This window comes from Phaethon aethereus (genome assembly GCF_964289735.1).
Source record: "Phaethon aethereus genome assembly, chromosome: 4".
NCBI lineage: Eukaryota > Metazoa > Chordata > Aves > Phaethontiformes > Phaethontidae > Phaethon > Phaethon aethereus.
The window spans coordinates 38,706,463-38,724,901 of record NC_138578.1 but is presented as its reverse complement, the minus strand read 5'-3'; positions in this window follow the sequence as shown (position 1 = coordinate 38,724,901).

The following is an 18,439-nucleotide window of genomic DNA, read 5'->3' as shown; positions in this document are numbered from 1 at the left end:
TTTGAATATAGCATATTTTATTTTTATTTGGCAGAGACTGAACTATGGAAAAGAACTCAGAGTGCTTTAAAAAATCCTTTTTATTTTGGTAACTCTGTATGTGTCACTGAAGTTTGATGGCACCATTTCAGTGTAATAAAAATAGAAATAAAAAATGTTATAGAAAATAATTTGGTTTACTTTGTTTCTCAAATACTGTCGAATATTAATCTTAAAGATTTAAAGTAGTAATAATAATTACTTTGTATATATCTAACAATATTAATCTTTGAGGTAGATTTGCATTACTGTAAAATATTAGAGTTCTGTTGTGAATTCCATTGACCTCAGAGGAGTTGTAACAGTTTACCTTAATGGGGGTGGTGGGTGGTGGGTGGTAAATCTACAAAAATTATATTAGATCATGAATCAGACTAAAAAGTGCACAAAGAAGACGCTTTAATTTTTTGTTTTCTTTTATAGTGCAGATGATGTCTTATTTACTTTTTATTGGTAGTTTTGGTGACAAACAGCAACAACAAAATCACTGAATATTCCTCAGCGTGCCCTTGTTATTTTTAAAAACATGATGCTCAGCCATCAGCAAAAAAAGGATTCTTGTAAAAGTGTATTCAACATCAGTAACTTGTTTTCCCTTTTCTTTTGCTTGGAATTTGACCACTTTTACCATTAATCGCTAATCCTTTTGAACAAAAAGTGTAATAGTAAGTTTGCTATGCTGTTTTGTATGCATCCACTTTGAAATACTGGAGTACCAACCCTTTTTTTTTTTTGGTCTTAATACTCTGTCATGAATGACTCTACTGTTCCTTATTGGTAACACTGAATTCAGTCAGTACCATGTAATTGATACACACCAATTTCAGGTGAAACGTTTTCATTTGTGGTAGTATCACTCACGCCATCATGAAGCACTACAGATAGGTCCAGGTTTTATACTTCAAGAGAAAGTGGACTTTTGAGGCAGTTGTTCAGATTTAGTGTTTTGATTTTATTAATTACATGTAAGAGGGATTAGCTAAGAAGTTTGATTTTAAATCCAGAAGATCGATTGTCCCTTATTAGCAATAACTCAGGAGAAGTTTGAATGCATCTACGCAATTTTGTACACCTTTTTGAAGTCTTATAGCACAGCTATTCTACATCACAGTGGACAATTCAAACAGTCTTTTAAGAAGAAATAAGTGAGACATACTGTAGCTCCCTTTGTAATAATAATTAGATAAATTATTCAAGGCAAATAATATTAAGGGTAACAACCTCTATTCCTTTATCATAAAGGCACAAATATTTGCATATTTTGCACTAAAAGAATTTTTAATGTGAGAAATATCTGAAAAGCACAGAGCAGTAAACAACTTTTTAATTTTAAATGTGTATACAAAGAAATCTTCTACAGTACCCTGAAAATTGAACTTCATGTACTGTGTAAATGAGAAAATAATGTATTGACTCAAGTAAAGTAAAAACCTAAGGGAGTGTCACCTAAAAGGGAAGATCTTTCTGAGGTCTTTCAAAGACAGTGAGGGAAAGGAGTTTCTGAAACACAGCCCTTTTATAACACTTCATTTTATATCCCTTCCATTAATTGATTCAAACCATGAGAGTAGAGGAAAGTCATCTCTTCTCAAAGATTGCATCCCCAGTTGTCTTGGCCTCTGTACCTGCAACAGTTTAAATTTCCCCAGGAAACTTCTCTTCCCTGATGAGGAGAAGAAGAAGAAAAAGAAGAATTATTTCACACACCCTCCCCTTTGTCAGGACTTGCATTATGAGATTTCAGATTTAAAATGCTTTACCCTCAGCAGATGATTTTGCAATGCTTTCCTATTAAATATTCAGTTAGAAGATCAACAAACAACACTACTTTACAAGCCCTATTTGCAGCTAAGTTAAATACCCCACAACACACTTTTCCGTTGCATTTTTTGTTGTCCTAAACTCTCCTACATTTTCTTAAATTATCTTAATCCAAATTCCATGCCTAGAAACGAAAACAAACAAACAGATTAGCTCATGATATACCAAAAGTTAGGGTGAAGATGAATGGAGGTGAAAATCAGAAATACAGATGTTTAAAGGAGACTCTCAACAAGAATGCAGTTGTTCTGGTAATTGCTCATGTTCCGTTAATGAGAATCTACTGAAGTGAAGAGCACTTGTAATTTACACATAATTGAAAATTCATGTTTTAATGGAACTAAATAATTTGAAAGGTATTGAATTGGAAAATCCTGCAGACGAATACACCTGGGAATCTAGGACTTGAAAAAGTTTAGGAGCAAAAGCCAGCAGCTTAACATATTATCTTCTTGAAATGATGTTTGTGAATGAGAAAGAATGTGTCAAAGCTTAGAAGTTAAGACACTCTTCTCCTGATGGCATTTTGATTTTTAGCTAATTTTTTACCCAGGAATGCATTTTCTTCCAATCATTTGTTCTTCAAAGGATGCCTGTAAATCAGTTAAAGGAAAACAGAATATTTAGATTGACAGGTAGTTTACACCTGAAATTTCAGCCTTCTTAGCACATGTTTACTGGCTTAGCATGAGAACTATCATTTAAATGATATAAATATTGGCATTGTCAATTGCTTGAGCTAATAGTGAGATCTGGACAATAGCATTGTCCAAAATGCAGCCCTGTTTCCTTCAGTGCAGTTATGCTCCTATTATCTATCTACCCTGGTTTGCTTAGAAATCCCATTTTATCATTCAGAGACTGAGGGTATGAGCCTGTATACAGGATGTGAGGCTTCAACTTTCACCGTAGTTTCTAAAAAGTCAGGCACAGTATAACAAAGGTAGCTGTTATGTCACAAAAAAGAAAATCTTACATGGTTTCCATTTTAATAATTGATATTACTTGTGTGAGTAAAATTAATATTTCACCTGTGATCATTTATCTGTGCACACAGACATGCCTCTTCATTTCTACAACATGCTCAGGCACATGACAGCATCATGTAATCCTCTACTTTTTAATGATAAATACTGCCCATGTATGTGTCTGTGAATTCAAATACTGTTCAACCAGAAAATTACGTTATTTACTTTCAGGGATAACAACGTGACAATTGAGCGCCAATCGGCCCCTTCCTGAGTCTCTGGTTGCAGTGCTGGGACAGGTCGAGGTGGGAATAACAGAGGTTTGTACAGCAGCTCTGGCAGAAGGTGGGTGTACTTTTCACAAGCGATGGTATTTCATGGAGAATGCTCAAAGCAATTCTGCTCAGAGGACATGACGTATAATGCCAACAATATAACTTGTATCTCATGACCCATTCCAAAATCTTATGATGTGATAGATTTGTATTCCAATATTGATAGTATTTTCACCTACCTTTCTCTTTTCCATCTAGTAAACTGAAAATTGATTGAACATGAGTTAATACTACTTGCAATATCAAGGTTTACTGATGCCTTCTGAACACTGTGCATATATATATATTATATACAATAAAAATGCCTTGTCCCCTCTTTTTAGCTAACTTCAGGGAGAGAAAAATAACCTTTGCAAAGAAAAACCCAGTAATTCTATGTTTTCCATTAATAGCCAGCAGAGTTCTAGCTTTTAACGTGGAGCATCTTCAGCACTTATTTGCCTCAGGAAAAAAAAAATATACTGCAATGACAGATCTTGTCCTTTAATATCTGAGTACTTTTTAAAAAAAAATAAAATTTATAAGAGCACAATTAACCACAGGAGTCTCTGCTCTTGTTGTTTCTTACTGTCAAGCATTTATGTGAGCAGGAAAATTCAAGTAGAATTGACCTGGCTGCCAATATTTATCGGCTACTCATCAGAAGAGGCAGACAAGAGTCAAGAGATAAATTGGTTTTTTTTCCTTTTGAAGTGTTGATTATAAAATAGGCATAGTAACTAGTATTTGTAACTATCCTGTCTTTTCTCTACATGACTATTTCCTGTTTTTTCTTTGGATTTAAGAATGAAGAAAATCTATTACAGTAAGGAAAAAAAATCAATATTGAAGATAATTTCAATTCAGGTTTACATAGCACACTGAGTACAAGAAAGAAAACAAAACAGTTGGAAACTAGAAAACTTACTCTGAGACATTAAACCACAAAATGTTACTGACTAGTACCAGGAATTTAATATCCAAATTCAAAGGTAAATGTAAGTTTTAGTCTGAAAGAGCTTTTAGTTACTTTGCCATTTTTTTTCTTTGAGTAGACAGTAGATTCTCTAACATGGCTATTACATTACATTGTATTGCTATTTATGTAGTGATGACATACTAAAATAAAAATCCACTTTTTTAAGATTTTCAATCTCCTAAGAAGTACTATCTATCTTATTTGGTATCAATTACTGAATAGGTAAAAATAAAAAGCAGCTTTTTAAGGGGGTATTTTATCATCAGAAGTTTTGTCAGTCTCCCAGCCCTCTGAAAATCAAGATGATTTCAAAGCAGAAAAGCTTGTTTAAAAATAAGTTTTATCTAAACAGAAAAAATGTTCTGGAACTGGTCTGAATTATTTCATCTTAAATATAAGAGAACAGCAGTGTTATATGTAAAAAATGGAACCATAACTACTTATAAATGATGTTGTGCTATTTCAGTTCATAGAACGTATATTGCCTGGCAAGTTAAATCATGGCGAGTATATACTTCAGTTTGGTGCATGCAGAAGACAATGAAATTGCATACACGGCAATCAAAGACAGGTTTGATCGTTCGGAATCTAACTTATATCACCTTTTCAGTGAGACAGCTTCCGAACTTGCTTGCCAAAATTGAGATGCACCATATTTTCATCAGAAATCCCACTTGCAAAATAGATTTAGGAACTGAGAGGCAGGAAAGAGCTAATTTTTAAAGGTATTTAAGCACTTACTCATCTCTACGCAGATTCTTCTAAGATTTTCTGAAGTACCAAAGCATGTTAGACCCTTCTGTTGATTTCAGCACCTACTCTCTTCTAACACCTAACAGGAATTTAATCGTTTAAATCCTTTTAGATACCTCATGTGTATCTACATCTACAATTCATAAAATTCTGTCCCAAATAGGGGTGGAATGAAATCTGCTTTTTAGGGTATTTTAGGATCATTAACAAATATCAAACTCCTTAGAAATTCAAATGTCATATCTGTTGCGAGTCTCTCAGTTTATACTGCCAGCACCCTCATTACAGTTAATTAACAATGTATAATACTAATTACACTCATCAGACAAGATTAGTTTGCAGGTGCACCTCTCTTCTAAATGAAAAGTGTGAACAGTGTTCTCTTTCATGTGTTAGTTTTGATCTGCTTCTGTTTCTTAGTTAACCAATAGCAGTGATATAAATTACTTTTCTATTTGTTTCATAGAATCATAGAATCTTTGGGTTGGAAGAGATGTTTTAAAGTCATCTAGTCCAACCGCCCTGCAGTGAGCAGGGACATCTTCAACTAGATCAGGTTGCTCAGAGCCTCGTCCAGCCTGACCTGGAATGTTTCCAGGGATGGGGCATCTACCATCTCTCTGGGCAACCTGGGCCAGGGTTTCACCGCCCTCATTGTAAAAAACTTCTTCCTTCTATCTAGTCTAAATCTGCACCCTTTTAGTTTAAAACCATTACCCCTTGTCCTGTTGCAACAGGCCCTGCTATAAAGTCTGTCCCCATCTTTCTTATAAGCCCCCTTTAAGTACTGGAAGGCTGCAGTAAGGTGTCCCCAGAGCCTTCTCTTCTCCAGGCTGAACAACCCCAACACTCTCAGCCTGTCCTCACAGGAGAGGTGTTCCATCCCTCTGATCATTTTTGTGGCCTCCTCTGGATCCGCTCCAACAGGTCCATGTATTTGCTGTGCTGAGGGCTCCAGAACTGGGTGCAGGACTCCAGGTGGGGTCTCACCAGAGCTGTGTAGAAGGGCAGAATCACATCTCTCAACCTGCTGGCCACGCTTCTTTGGATGCAGCCCAGGATACAGTTGGCCTTCTGGGCTATGAGCACACATTGCCAGCTCATGTCCAGCTTTTCATCCACGTGTACCCCCAAATCCTTCTTGGCAGGGCTGCTCTCAATCCCTTCATCCTCCAGCCTGTACTGCTACTGGGGGTTGCCCCGACCCAGGTGCAGGACCTTGCACTTGGCCTTGTTGAACCTCATGAGGCCCATTACTCGAGCTTGTCCAGGTCCCTACAGATGGCATCCCATCCCTCAGGTGTTTCAACCACACCATGCAGCTTGGTGTTACCTGCAAACTTACTGAGGGTGCTCTTGATCCCACTATGTCATTGATGAAGATATTAAAGAGTACAGGTCCCAGTACAGACCCCTGAGGGACACCACTCATTACTGACCCCCATCTGGAATTTGAGCCATTGACCACTACCCACTGGATGCAACCATCCAACCGATTCCTCATCCACCAAACAGTCCACCCATTACAACCATCTCTCTCCCATGTAGAGAGAAGGATGTTGTGGGGGACCATGTCAAAGGCCTTACAGAAGTCCAGATAGATGACATCCATAGCTCTTCCCTTGTCCACTGATGTGGCCACTCCATCATAGAAGGCCACTAGTTTGGTCAGGCAGGACTTGCCCTTGGTGAAGCCATGCTGACTGTCTCGAATCACCTCCCTGTCCTCCATGTGCCTTAGCATAGCTTCTAGGAGGATCTATTCTATGATCTTCCCAGGCACAGAGGAGAGGCTGACAGGTTGGTGGTTCCCAGGGTCCTCCTTGCTACGTTTTTTAAAGATGGGTGCAATGTTTCCCTTTTTCCAGTCTCCAGGGACTTCACCTGACTGCCAGGACTTTTCAAATACCATGGAGAGTGGCTTGGCAACTACATCAGCCACTTCCTTCAGGACTCGGATGCATCTCATCTGGTCCCATAGAATTGTGCATGTTCAGGTTCCTCAGGTGGTCACGAACCTGATCTTCTCTGACAGTGGGAGGGACTTTGCTCCTCCAGTCCCCATCTTGCAGTCCATTTACTGAAGAGATGTAGGAAGAGAAGTGAAGACTGCCAATGAAGACTGAGGCAAAGAAGTCATTGAGTGCCTCAGCCTTCTCCTCATCCATTGTTACCAGTCTGCCAGTTTTGCTCATCAAGGTGGGTACCCTTTCTTTGACCATCCTTTTCTGGCTGACATACCTATTATTCTTTGTATCCCTTGCCAAGTTCAGCTCTAGCCACGCCTTGGCCCTCCTGACCCCACCCCTATACAGCCAGGCAGTGTCCCTGTACTCATCCCAGGATACCTGTCCCTGTTTCCACTGCCTGTGCATTTCCTTCTTGCCCTTTAGTTTGCCCAGCAGGTCTCCACTCAGCCATGCTGGCCTCTTGCCTTCCTTTCCTGTTTTCTTACACCTGGGGATCGAGAGCTCTTGCACTCTATGGAAAGCGTCCCTAAAGATCTGCCAGCTCTGTTCTGCTCCCTTGTTCCTGGGGGCAGTTTCCCAGGGCGTCCTATTGACTGACTCCCTGAAGAGCTGGAAGTTTGCTTTTCTAAAATTTGGGCTCCTGACTTTACTCTTCGCCTGCCCCATATCCCTCCGGACTGCAAGCTCCACCAGTGCATGATCACTGCAGCCCAGGTTGCCTCCAACCTTGATGGCACCAGTTAGCTCAAATGCGTTGGTGACCAAGAGGTCCAGTGTGCATCCCCTCTGGTAGGGCTGTCTGTTACCTGGCATAGGAATTTATCCTCCATGCACTCCAGGAATCTCCTGGATTGCCTACAGCTCGCTGTGCTACTTTTCCAGCAGATGTCATGGTGGTTGAAGTCCCGCAGCAGGACGAAAGCCTGCAAGCACGACACCTCCTGTAGCTGGAGTAAGAAGGCTCAGGTTACACATAAGTTCTGTTTAAAAAATCAGGAGGTTTGGGTTTTTTTCTTTTTTTTTTTTTTTCTTGCCTTATGTTTTTTTTCTTACATTTCCTACCAGGAAAACCAGTCGAAAGCTTCAGATACATTCAGTTCTTTCCAGACAGTATGGATAAATATCTTTCCAACTCCACAGAGTGGGCTGGACACTCCTAGACTCTAAGGCCAGTCAATGGCAATTAACTTTTCTTGATAGCAACAGGCTTTTCTTTTCCCCACTAAGGCTTGTCAAGAAGATTTACTTAAAAAGTGCCTCATGTTATATTGTTCAGTCTTCATACTCTCAGAGCATCTATTCCTGTGTGTTGTGCTACTTGACTATTTTGCACTCCTGAGAACAATCTAACCCTATTTTTGTGGCATCTTAAGGAAATGAAAGATCCCTTTCTGGCCTCCTTGAGCCTAGATCCCTTATATCACAGGATGAGAATCTATAGTCCCATCCCTCTATAGATTAACGTTTTATTCTGCTTTTTGTCTATAGTCATTGTGATTATCTTAACAGGTCTGAATCAACGTTGGCATCTGTAGGATTTTTCTCTGTTAAGGACAATGACAGAGTTAACTGAGGGACATTTCACCTTCATTGGGCAAAACATCATTATTCAGAGCAAAAATTTTTGAAAGAAAACATAGTATCAAGTAACAGCAAGGGTCTCTGTGCATCGCCCCTCAGGTGCTCACCGAAGTCCACCTGGGAACACCTGTAAAATGAGAATATTTCAGATCCTTACATAATGCTGCTAATTTTTTTTTGGCAATGGTGCCATGTGAGCTCTTGGACTGAGTGTGACTTGAATGTGACCAAGTTATCACATTGCATACCCTTAGTTTACCAGTGACAAACCTTCCAGAGGGTGATTATCAGTGCTCACACAGGAAAGAGACTGTACATGGACATAAATGGTGAGCCATATTTCCTTCAGGAAAAGCTTCCATGAAGCAAGAGTATCCATCAGCAGTGGTAGTCCTACATACCTAAAATAATAAATACATATTATTTATAAAACTACAGTAATATGGGAATACTTTACTTGTCTACAGCCTTTATTATGCCTTGCTGTAATAATAGTATTTGAATCTTCTGTGTTGCAGTAAGATTGTTTCTCCTATCACCATGACACTTTCCAAGTTGTAGCAGTATTTTGGAGTAAGTTAAATATAAAAATTTTCTTAGCTCTATAAATTGGTTTTTTTTGACACATAATGAAAGCAACTTTCTATATTTGCATTGATGTTTAGGCAGTTTAACAGCTTAGGCACATCTTGGTAGCACATGGATTTCTTCCCTACTTCTTCCTTCATTTTGATTCTTTGCTGTAAGGGATATTCTGTTACAAAAAGTAACAAGTAAGTGACAAGTAAGTAATTAAAATTGGGAATTTCTTTATAGGACACAATAGCATTTATTCATACACACACAACCCCCAAAATATTAAAAGTTTTTAATTCTGCTTTATCATGGATAATTTTAATAACGATATCCTCAGATTGTTTCTCTTTTGTTAACCTTTCTTAGCATCAGTCATAAGTAAATGTACTCTCATTTTAATTTTTAGAAATAGATAACTAACACAGTCAGGCATAAGGCCTATTTTTCAGTAATGTAGCAATCAGAAATAAAATTAATGCTTTTAGAATGCATTCAACAAATGTCTGATAAGACACAAAAGCAGTTATAAACCAGTTATTTTATTATTGCATATTCTGCTATTTGTGGTGTTGGCAGTTTATATTGAAGAAATTTCAATTTGTAGAACTTTGTTGATTAAAATGGACAGTCAAGACCTGCATGCTCTGTTTATTGCTTGCCAGTTCTTTTTTAATTTTCAATAAACACTTCTACACCAGTTATTCTAAAAGGCTATTTTTGACATTGAGCTAAACACAGCCAGAGCAAGATGATACTGTCCCAGCCAAAAACTGTTATTCTAACTTTGTTTCTAAGTTAAAGCAAGTAGGAATCAGATCAAAACTAGTCTTTGGGTTGTTTACTTAGGATATTATTTTAAAGAATCTTTGGGAATTAAGATACTAAACTTCTACTCCCTTTCTAAAGACTGATTTAGTTCCCTTTCGATTTTTGAAAATTACATACCTATTACCAAATTTAGTAGTATTAAAAAAAATACCACTATGTTCTTCAGCAAATATAGAAGTTATAATTTGTATATGGAAATCACTGCCTCAGCACCAAACTGCCATCATGTTAGATAGGCAAACAAAAGATGCAGGGCAAGGCAAATCATGAGACAAAATCATGAGGTTAGGAATGAGTGAGTTCACAAGTCCTCCAGCTTCATCGGGTCTGGAGGGATGGGAAACTATAATCCTCTTTTCCACTGAGACATTAAAAATCTCTGCTTTTACCAGAAGAGTCTTCCCCTGCTGCCTTCATCCTACTCCCCCTTCCCAAGGGCTGAGTCCTCTGGCGGCTGGGAATCAGGTTCCTCGTAATGCCTCCGTGGGGATTTCCTACAAGAGGTTCTTACTATTTGTCCATACATGCTAACACGAGTGCCTTCGATACCTCTTGCAAAAAACCCTTACAGCTATGTACAAACTCAAGTTTCATTCCACATTTGTATTCCTTTCCCAGTATTTTGCAGATGGCACAAACCCATTCCAAGACAGCGATGCCTCAATTCACTCCCTAACCGAGAAGCAAAACTACCTGTGAAAAATACTCCTCTACTTGTTTGACTTGCTTATTGTCATAATGCTAAAAAGGAGAAAGTCTTTCAGACTAAACATGACTACTTCTGCTAAAGTACTTTAAAACACATTCCTACATATATTGCTTTGGCACAGTGCCTTAAGTTTTCCCGTTTCCGACACTGCACAGTCCGAGGCAAGGAGTTTGGTTTTCTACCTTACTAGGAAAGCCAGAATAATTTTTCCTCCTCAGTGTGATAAGGCAACCCAGAATACAAATCTGGAATGCTTACTTGCCTTTGATTTTACTTCTATTATTGAGAACATTGCATCATTAGATGCATCATTTGATGCATCATTTGATGCATCATTTATAAATCTGGGCTCATGATAACTGGCAGTCCTGAGCCTGTAATGCTGTTATGTAGTTTTTCACTGCTGTGACCTTTAACGTAGTAGAATATGTTCATCTTTATATATATATTTTTATACTTATGCACAAATCTATATAGACATCTATATTTTTTCCTCAGCTCTTACTCCACAGATTTCAAAAGAAAGCTAAATACAAATGGGAAACATAAATAATATGTAAAAAATGTAAAAATACATGTTTCTGTTTTGGATCATTCATATTAAGCCATTTGGCTACTCTCAGCACAGGCTAAGATGTGATGAGGTATTTTCTCTGAACCTTCGTTATTTGCAATTGACAGGAAAATTTTTAAGCTAGAATATAGAATAAGTGTTGCAGCAGGTAACCACATTTACTCCCTGTTGCATAATGCAGAGGTATAGAAAAATCAAAGGAGGAATGAAAGCCCAACCGAGAAGTAAACCTAATTGCAAACTGTACCATTAGCAGCTCACTTAAATTGTAATTTTAACAGACTGTACTGACCTTTTACTTTAGTCAGGTTTCTTTTTAGTACCCTAAAATAAACAGAGACTGAAATCTGTGAAGCTACTTAATCCTGATAACGAGACCTGTAGCTACAAGAAATAAATATTTATGCTATGGCCAGATTGGTTTTTGTAGTTAGTGTTATTTGGTAATTGTTTTGAAGAGAGTTTAACCTTGAGTTGTATCTGTTAATATACCAGAGCTACTAGTTATTAATTGTTTCTTAACCTAACGTCACTGTGATTTTACCTGACTAAAGCATGGGAAGGCAAGCTTTCCTAGGAAGGGAAAGGGCTGGTTCTTCTCCACACAGCCCGAGCAGTATTTTTCCCTTGCCTGAGCTCATTACTGCTGAACTATTTTGAAGGCAAGCAGAACGAGAAGGGAGCAGCAAGCTTAGCGCAGCAGAGCACTGCGGAGGTTAGAGAATGCTGCAGACAGTGGGGTATCGTAAAGAGTACGGAGACAACATTAAGATGCTTCCACAAGCAAGTGTTATATACATATGCACCAGACCACTCAGAAGCCTTTATTCCTCTCTAACCCTGATTAACAAACCTTGAAGTTTGTTTTTAAGGTGCAGCTTCTACCATAGTAACCTCCTCACCGAGTTCCACAGGTTTCTGTATGCTGGGCAAAACACCAACGGTTGTACTGTCATGTAATCGGCTTTAATTTTTCCCCAGCCACATTTAAGAGGGAAATAATGAAGGAGGTGTCAGAATTAACCAATATGATTCATCTCAGAAACAGACAGCGGTCCTATGAGTAGTTCAGATTTTCTTTACAACAACAGTGCTTTGTACCAAAGTGAGGGTAAGGGGGTAGCTACAGGAATAGCTACAGATCACCTGCCCCGGTTTAACGACAGAATAATAATATTTTACTAAGGAGTTTAAAGCAGCCCTGCTACCGAGAGAGGTATTTTATAATTTCCTGACCAAAACACACCATTACTATTTAAAATTACCTATCTCTTGCTTCTTGTCAGTCAAGTTGCTTTGAGAGCATCCTCAAAGCCCTTTCTTAGGGAATCATTTTTCCTCTTCCCACACTCCAGTTCACCCTGCAGGAGCCAGTTAGGCATATACATTCTGTCCTTCTGACTCTCCCGTCAAGACTGGCACATCTTAGCCTGCCTTGTTAGTGTCTCTGTGGGCACAGCGTTGGAAGGCTGCAGTTTCACCCACCGGTGTGCCTGTCACACGGCTCGCTCAGGCCAGCGCTCCTCTTGTGAAACTGCTCCAGCAGAAGGACATGCTTTTAAATCTTATTTTAAAGCAGAAGACAAGATTCTGGAAAACAAGATAATCCCTTCAAGCTGGCATCAATATGGTATAGAGGCACACACCTGCTGTTTCCAGGAACTGACTACGGGCCTGGACTTACATATTTAAAAATCTGACAAACAGCTTCAGCAGGATACAGAAGCACATAATTTATATAAAGGTAGTAGAGCCTGAATTAAAAGATAAGGCAGGTTGGCAAAGGGACTAGTTCTTTAACATTCCTCATGCACAGCCTTCTCTATTAAAAAAAAAAAAAGCGGCAGTTTAGATCATAGCACCAGCAGTAGAATTATTTTCTCCCCAGTAACTACTTTTTTTCTGATAATGTTAGGGGAGCTACATGAGATACCACCTTATCAATATGCTGATAATATATGGGTCAGTTCAGCAGTGTTTGTCAAGAAATATACTTAATTTAAATGGAAAGATTATTCTCCTGGGAAAATAAGCAGAGCATTGAATTCCATTATGCAACTGGCAGAAATATTACTACACTACGAATTAATACTTTCAGTTGCATACAAGAACATTTTATCTAAACAAATTAAATTTGCTTCCGATAGTCATTCAAGCAGTCATAACAGGACTGAAACACTATTTTGCTTTTCTGCTATGTCCTTCCTCCAGTGGGTTCAAACATCATTAGCCAGCCTTAGTGCCTACAGATTTCTGCACGAAGTCGCTCAAGCACAATGGAAATTTGTGCTGAGTCCCGTTTTTGAGAACATTGCAAGGAGCAATAATGGAATTATTATTTGAGTAATCAGGAGAAGAAATCATGCTGGTGACATACCACAATGGTGGGGGGAAATACTGAAAGCGTTCTCAGACAGCAGAAGTGTACAGAGACTCTGCTTGTTTCAGCATCCTGTACTTCACTCTGTAAGGCTAGAAGAGACAGATTCCGAGTTGTTATCCGAGTCCAGTCATGCTAAAACATGACACAGTCCCTAAATTAGAAGCCTAATCAGCTCAATATGCCAGATTCAGAGTGATTTGCTGGAAGCCCCCTCAACTGAGGTAATCAGAAACCGTTATTCTAACTTCATTGCTTTTTAATCTTATTACTACAGTGCACTGAAAAGACAATCATCTTCCTCTTGGTTTGCTCTGTCATCCGTACTTCTTGAATTCCTGCCTGTCTCCCGTACCTTAATTAAAAGCTCATTGTCCTTCTACTGGAATTTCTACACAAATGTTCTGCTTATATTTGTCATCACGTTATTTCTACTAGCTTGTTTTTTCAATCATCTCTCTCTAATGTTTTCCTGTTTACTGCCTTCTGGAGTTTTTCCTTTTGACTTATACTGTTCCTTGTGTTTGCCATCACATTTAACACAAACCACGGTCACAGATTTGGACAGAAGTTGCAGAAAAAAATACCACTACCCCCCATCAAAAGTGCTCCCCACCTGTACTAAGAGATCACATATGGATTCCTTGGAGAAATTTCTCTGCTGTGCAATAAGCAGCAAAATGGAAGCCCCAGCAGATGCAATGGAAACGAACAGTATAACCTTTAGTAGGCACAGTACACTTACACACACCTGTTAGGAACTGCTTCTGGTTGTGTGAGGTTCTGTGTTAGCATGATTATTTCAGAATTTTTAGTAAAATTATGACTTTTAATGTAATGTTCTTGATTAATGTGAACAGATTTTAAACGATAAAGTTTAAGTTCTAGTTTAAGCAATGCCTGTCAGTGCTGCCCATGACATGTACACTCTTTGGAGTTGTTAAAAAATTACACTGAAAAGGTGTTTATATACCTAAACTAGCCATGAGATTTATATGACCATGTTAATGAAATGAATATCAAGTGTTCTATATATATATATGTAGCAGAACAGCTGAAGTCTGCAAATATTAGTCTTTGAGTGATTATGGCTGTGACTAGAAAGTGTCTATCAGGAGATACCTCCTCCTGGAAACCAGGCGGCTTAAAGGCTTGAACCAGAGGTTCCATTCAGATCACCTGTAGTGACTGATAACAACTTTGCCGTGTGTTCAATTGTTCTTGCATTATAACCCATAGTGACTAATCATTCCTTATTAATGTGCTTCATATTATTAATTAATGTAGTGGCATGTTATTTTATTGTGTTTCTAGAAGTCAGGCTGAGGAGTCCTGTTCTACTTAAATAAGGAATTCTTCTGTCCAAGGGAAGATTATGTAGTTTCTCCAAGGGAACATTATGTAGTTTCTTTATGACTTTTAAAAATCCATTATACATGTATTTTGGAGATCAGTGAACTCAAACTGTACCTTGGCATAGTGTTATTTCTCCATTTACTGTTTAATAATTTCTAACACGCTAGCATTTTTTCTACATTAACATTCTCGGACAGCTGCTTACAACGATTCCCACATCCTTCTTAATTATAAGCATCCAATTTAGAGTGTATACCTATATGTTTACACACACACATTTTGGTATTTACAGCTTTATGTGCAAAACAGAGTGACCCTACACACAACCCACTTACTTGGATCTGTAACATTCTTTGCAATGATAAAAGAGAAATCTTTTGCTTTTATGGCAGCCCTAAAATTTGATATTCTGAATAATTTTCCACTGGCAAGTTGTCATTAACCTAAAAGCTAATGCTTCTAGCAACAGATACAAAGACATAACAAATTAATGTAAGACTGAGGGGAATAATTGTGCTGAAGTGTTTTCTTCCTTTTAAATTTTCAGAAGCGACTTCATGATGTAGCAGCTCTTTTTACATTCTAGCTACGCAGAAATCCATTTGCTGGAGTCCAACCATGCCGTTTTGGTTCTCCCTCATGAGAGAAACATAAGAGGTCTCCAAATCCTGGTCAGGGCATATTTCATGGAGGCCTAGTAAACAGATATTTTCTTATGTTTTCAGCTCCAGTTATTACACTGACAGTTTATGAAGACTTAACACTGAGAGACCACCAAACTTTACACCTCACATCCTAAACAGCCCTAACCATGAACAACAGACAATATTTAATATGCAATGTCTAAGGCATAGCCAGTAAAGAATAAATAATATGCAAAACAGTTTTTACAGCAGCCAAGGTTTTGAATTTCTAGTAAACTCCAGGTGTTATCTATAAAGGCAAGGAAATTATGCTAAATAGGACAAACAGCAAATAAATTTGCAATCCTAGCAGGGCATAGTAAATTTGCAGATGTCTGCACAGTGTTTATCTTCAGGTAAAAATTAAAGCTAAATCTTCTCACCAAAGGAAAACAAAAAGAAAAAAAAAAGTTTCAGGAAACAGCAGTTCTGTCACAACAATCAGATGAAAAGTAGCAAGGACATACTCTTCTTAATGTGCTAGGCTGAGGTGCCATTCACCTTTCACAGAATTTCCTCAGGCGACCTTTTTGTTAATGTAGTTAAAGAAAGCGAAGCAACTTAATGTAGCTGATTTTTTGCCCATAAATACACAAAACAACCTCACAATCCTATCCACTGGTTTTGCTGCGAGGTCTCTGTTAGTAGCAAACAGTCAGGTAGTGGCAGCACCTTAAATCGATATTACCCACACAACGAGAAAGAGGAATGAAATCCTGATTCAGTGGCCGAAGTCTATTAGTTGGATCAGTCTGTCTTGACGGTACCCCTGTTCTCCCTAAACAAAGGGGATGTGGCAAGATTTAAATTACTTTTATTTGGCAATTGCCAAACAAAAGGTGTGATCTGCTCAACAATAGCATGGCTCGATATCACCAGAAACATAAGATTGTACATGCATTGTACATAGCTCAGCTTATCCTCCTTTTTGTGAAATTCATTATTGCTTCATTGAATGGATTGTTGCTTACTAAGTTAAGAAAAAGAATGTGTCAGGCACTAAACTATAATAAGTGTAATCAGTGGAGAAAAAAAGGCAAGCATTTTACTTCAGTGTCTGCAAAGTTAGAATGGTGCAAGTAGAAAGGTTTGTGGTGACGAGCCCCTCGAAAGCCAAGAAAATACGATGTACATTGCTAGAGTCACAAGTTGCTTAATTTATTTTTTAAAAATACCTTGTTGTTCTTACTACAAACATCACATGATATGAAATGCTGCCAACCTCTAAAAATACTCAAATGAGCACATTTTTTAACCATATACAGCTTTAGTTAGCTAGAAATAGTAGCTTTTGTATGGATTTATGAACTGAATTTCAACTACTTCACTTAAAAATGCTGGACACAAACATCTGAAGCAGAAGTTGAAGATGAGGTTATGCATGCTGCCTGCAAGTACATCTGGAGGACTCATAACAAGCCAACAGTCTAAACTATTTCCTTTGAACTTGATGAGCACAGTATGCTTCAAGGAACACAAGCCATGATATGATTTTATACAACAAGTTCCAACCTTTCAACTGCACACAAAATCAATTGGAAAATCAACTGCTGAGTCAAGGCGTTGCTTGACGTGAAATATTACTATCCAGTTAAGTACCAGATCAGCCCTCCTCCTAAGCTGGATCTGCGAAGAGCCCATGACCTTTGAATTCCTGGGGCTCTTCCTCGACTAGGATCAAAGCTCAGATACATAAATACAGGTGGGGAGCAGCTATCACTCTGCAACTCCTGAACAAGAGCTCCTCCTCAGCCTCCATCCACAAACAATAAAAAGGAAAAAAAGACTCATCAGTTAGAGGCTATGAATTTTTCTCTGGCCCATGAACAGTAACAATAAACAACGTCCTTTAAGGCTTGCCTGTGGGCTCAGTGAGAGCAGCTCAGACTATTGGGACACTGTTATTTCCCTCACTGCAGCAAACCAAAGGGCACAGAAACATCACTGCCACCAGTTCTCCCATGTCATTAACTAGGAAGGTGAAGACCCTCTCCCTTCCCACCCCTTCCCTGCTTTGGCCTTGGGAACAGTGTGGCCTGTCTCCCAGTTCTACAGGAAATATTTTTAGAAGATTCACAGCGTGAAAAATGCTAGGACATGGGAAATAACTACTGTATACCTATGTGTAATGTATTTCATTCCTAGAGTATTGGTTCCCATACAAATACCAAAACCTAAGATCATTAGGAGTTACTTACACAGTCTGAAGACGCAACAGTAGTGTCAGACTGCCTGAACCACCGATACCAGCAGGACGAATGCAAGTCCCATTTCCTTTGAGTCTTATTTCCTCTCTCAGCTTAGACTCTCAACCAGGCCCTTTGGTGCAATAAGAGGTACAAGAACTGTTCCGTGTTTACTTTAAAGAGAAAATATACTTTAGATTTTTAAAATATGTTTTGTGATAAGCATGAAAAATGCAAGAACCATCATTTCAGCTGTATCGGCTAAAATACAACCCGCCACAGTCACTATCTATCAGCATTATATATAGCTAAAGGAAAGTGGAATCCATCAGTCATTCAGTAATTATACAATACGGCATTAAACTTCAGTCTTCTATTTGAAAGCAAGGTCAAAAAAAAAAAAATTTACACTAATTGCTAGCATGCATCATCTTGGCTGTCATTTTATTTTCATGCCAGATGCAGAAAGCTCAAGGATCAGGTCAGACTGTTGAACTAGCATTTAATCAACGGTGAATATGGGTTGAAAAAGAGAAGTATGATATAGATAAAACATAAAAATGTATATAGGGATTTTAAAATGCCAGTTTTCACTGTTCACATTTTAAGACATAGGAATTAATGTATTAAAATTATTTCTCTAGATAACCATAATTTTTACTAAGAATATGAAGAAAAATCTGGAAGAAGGGCAGTGAATCTCAGAATATTAATTGATAATA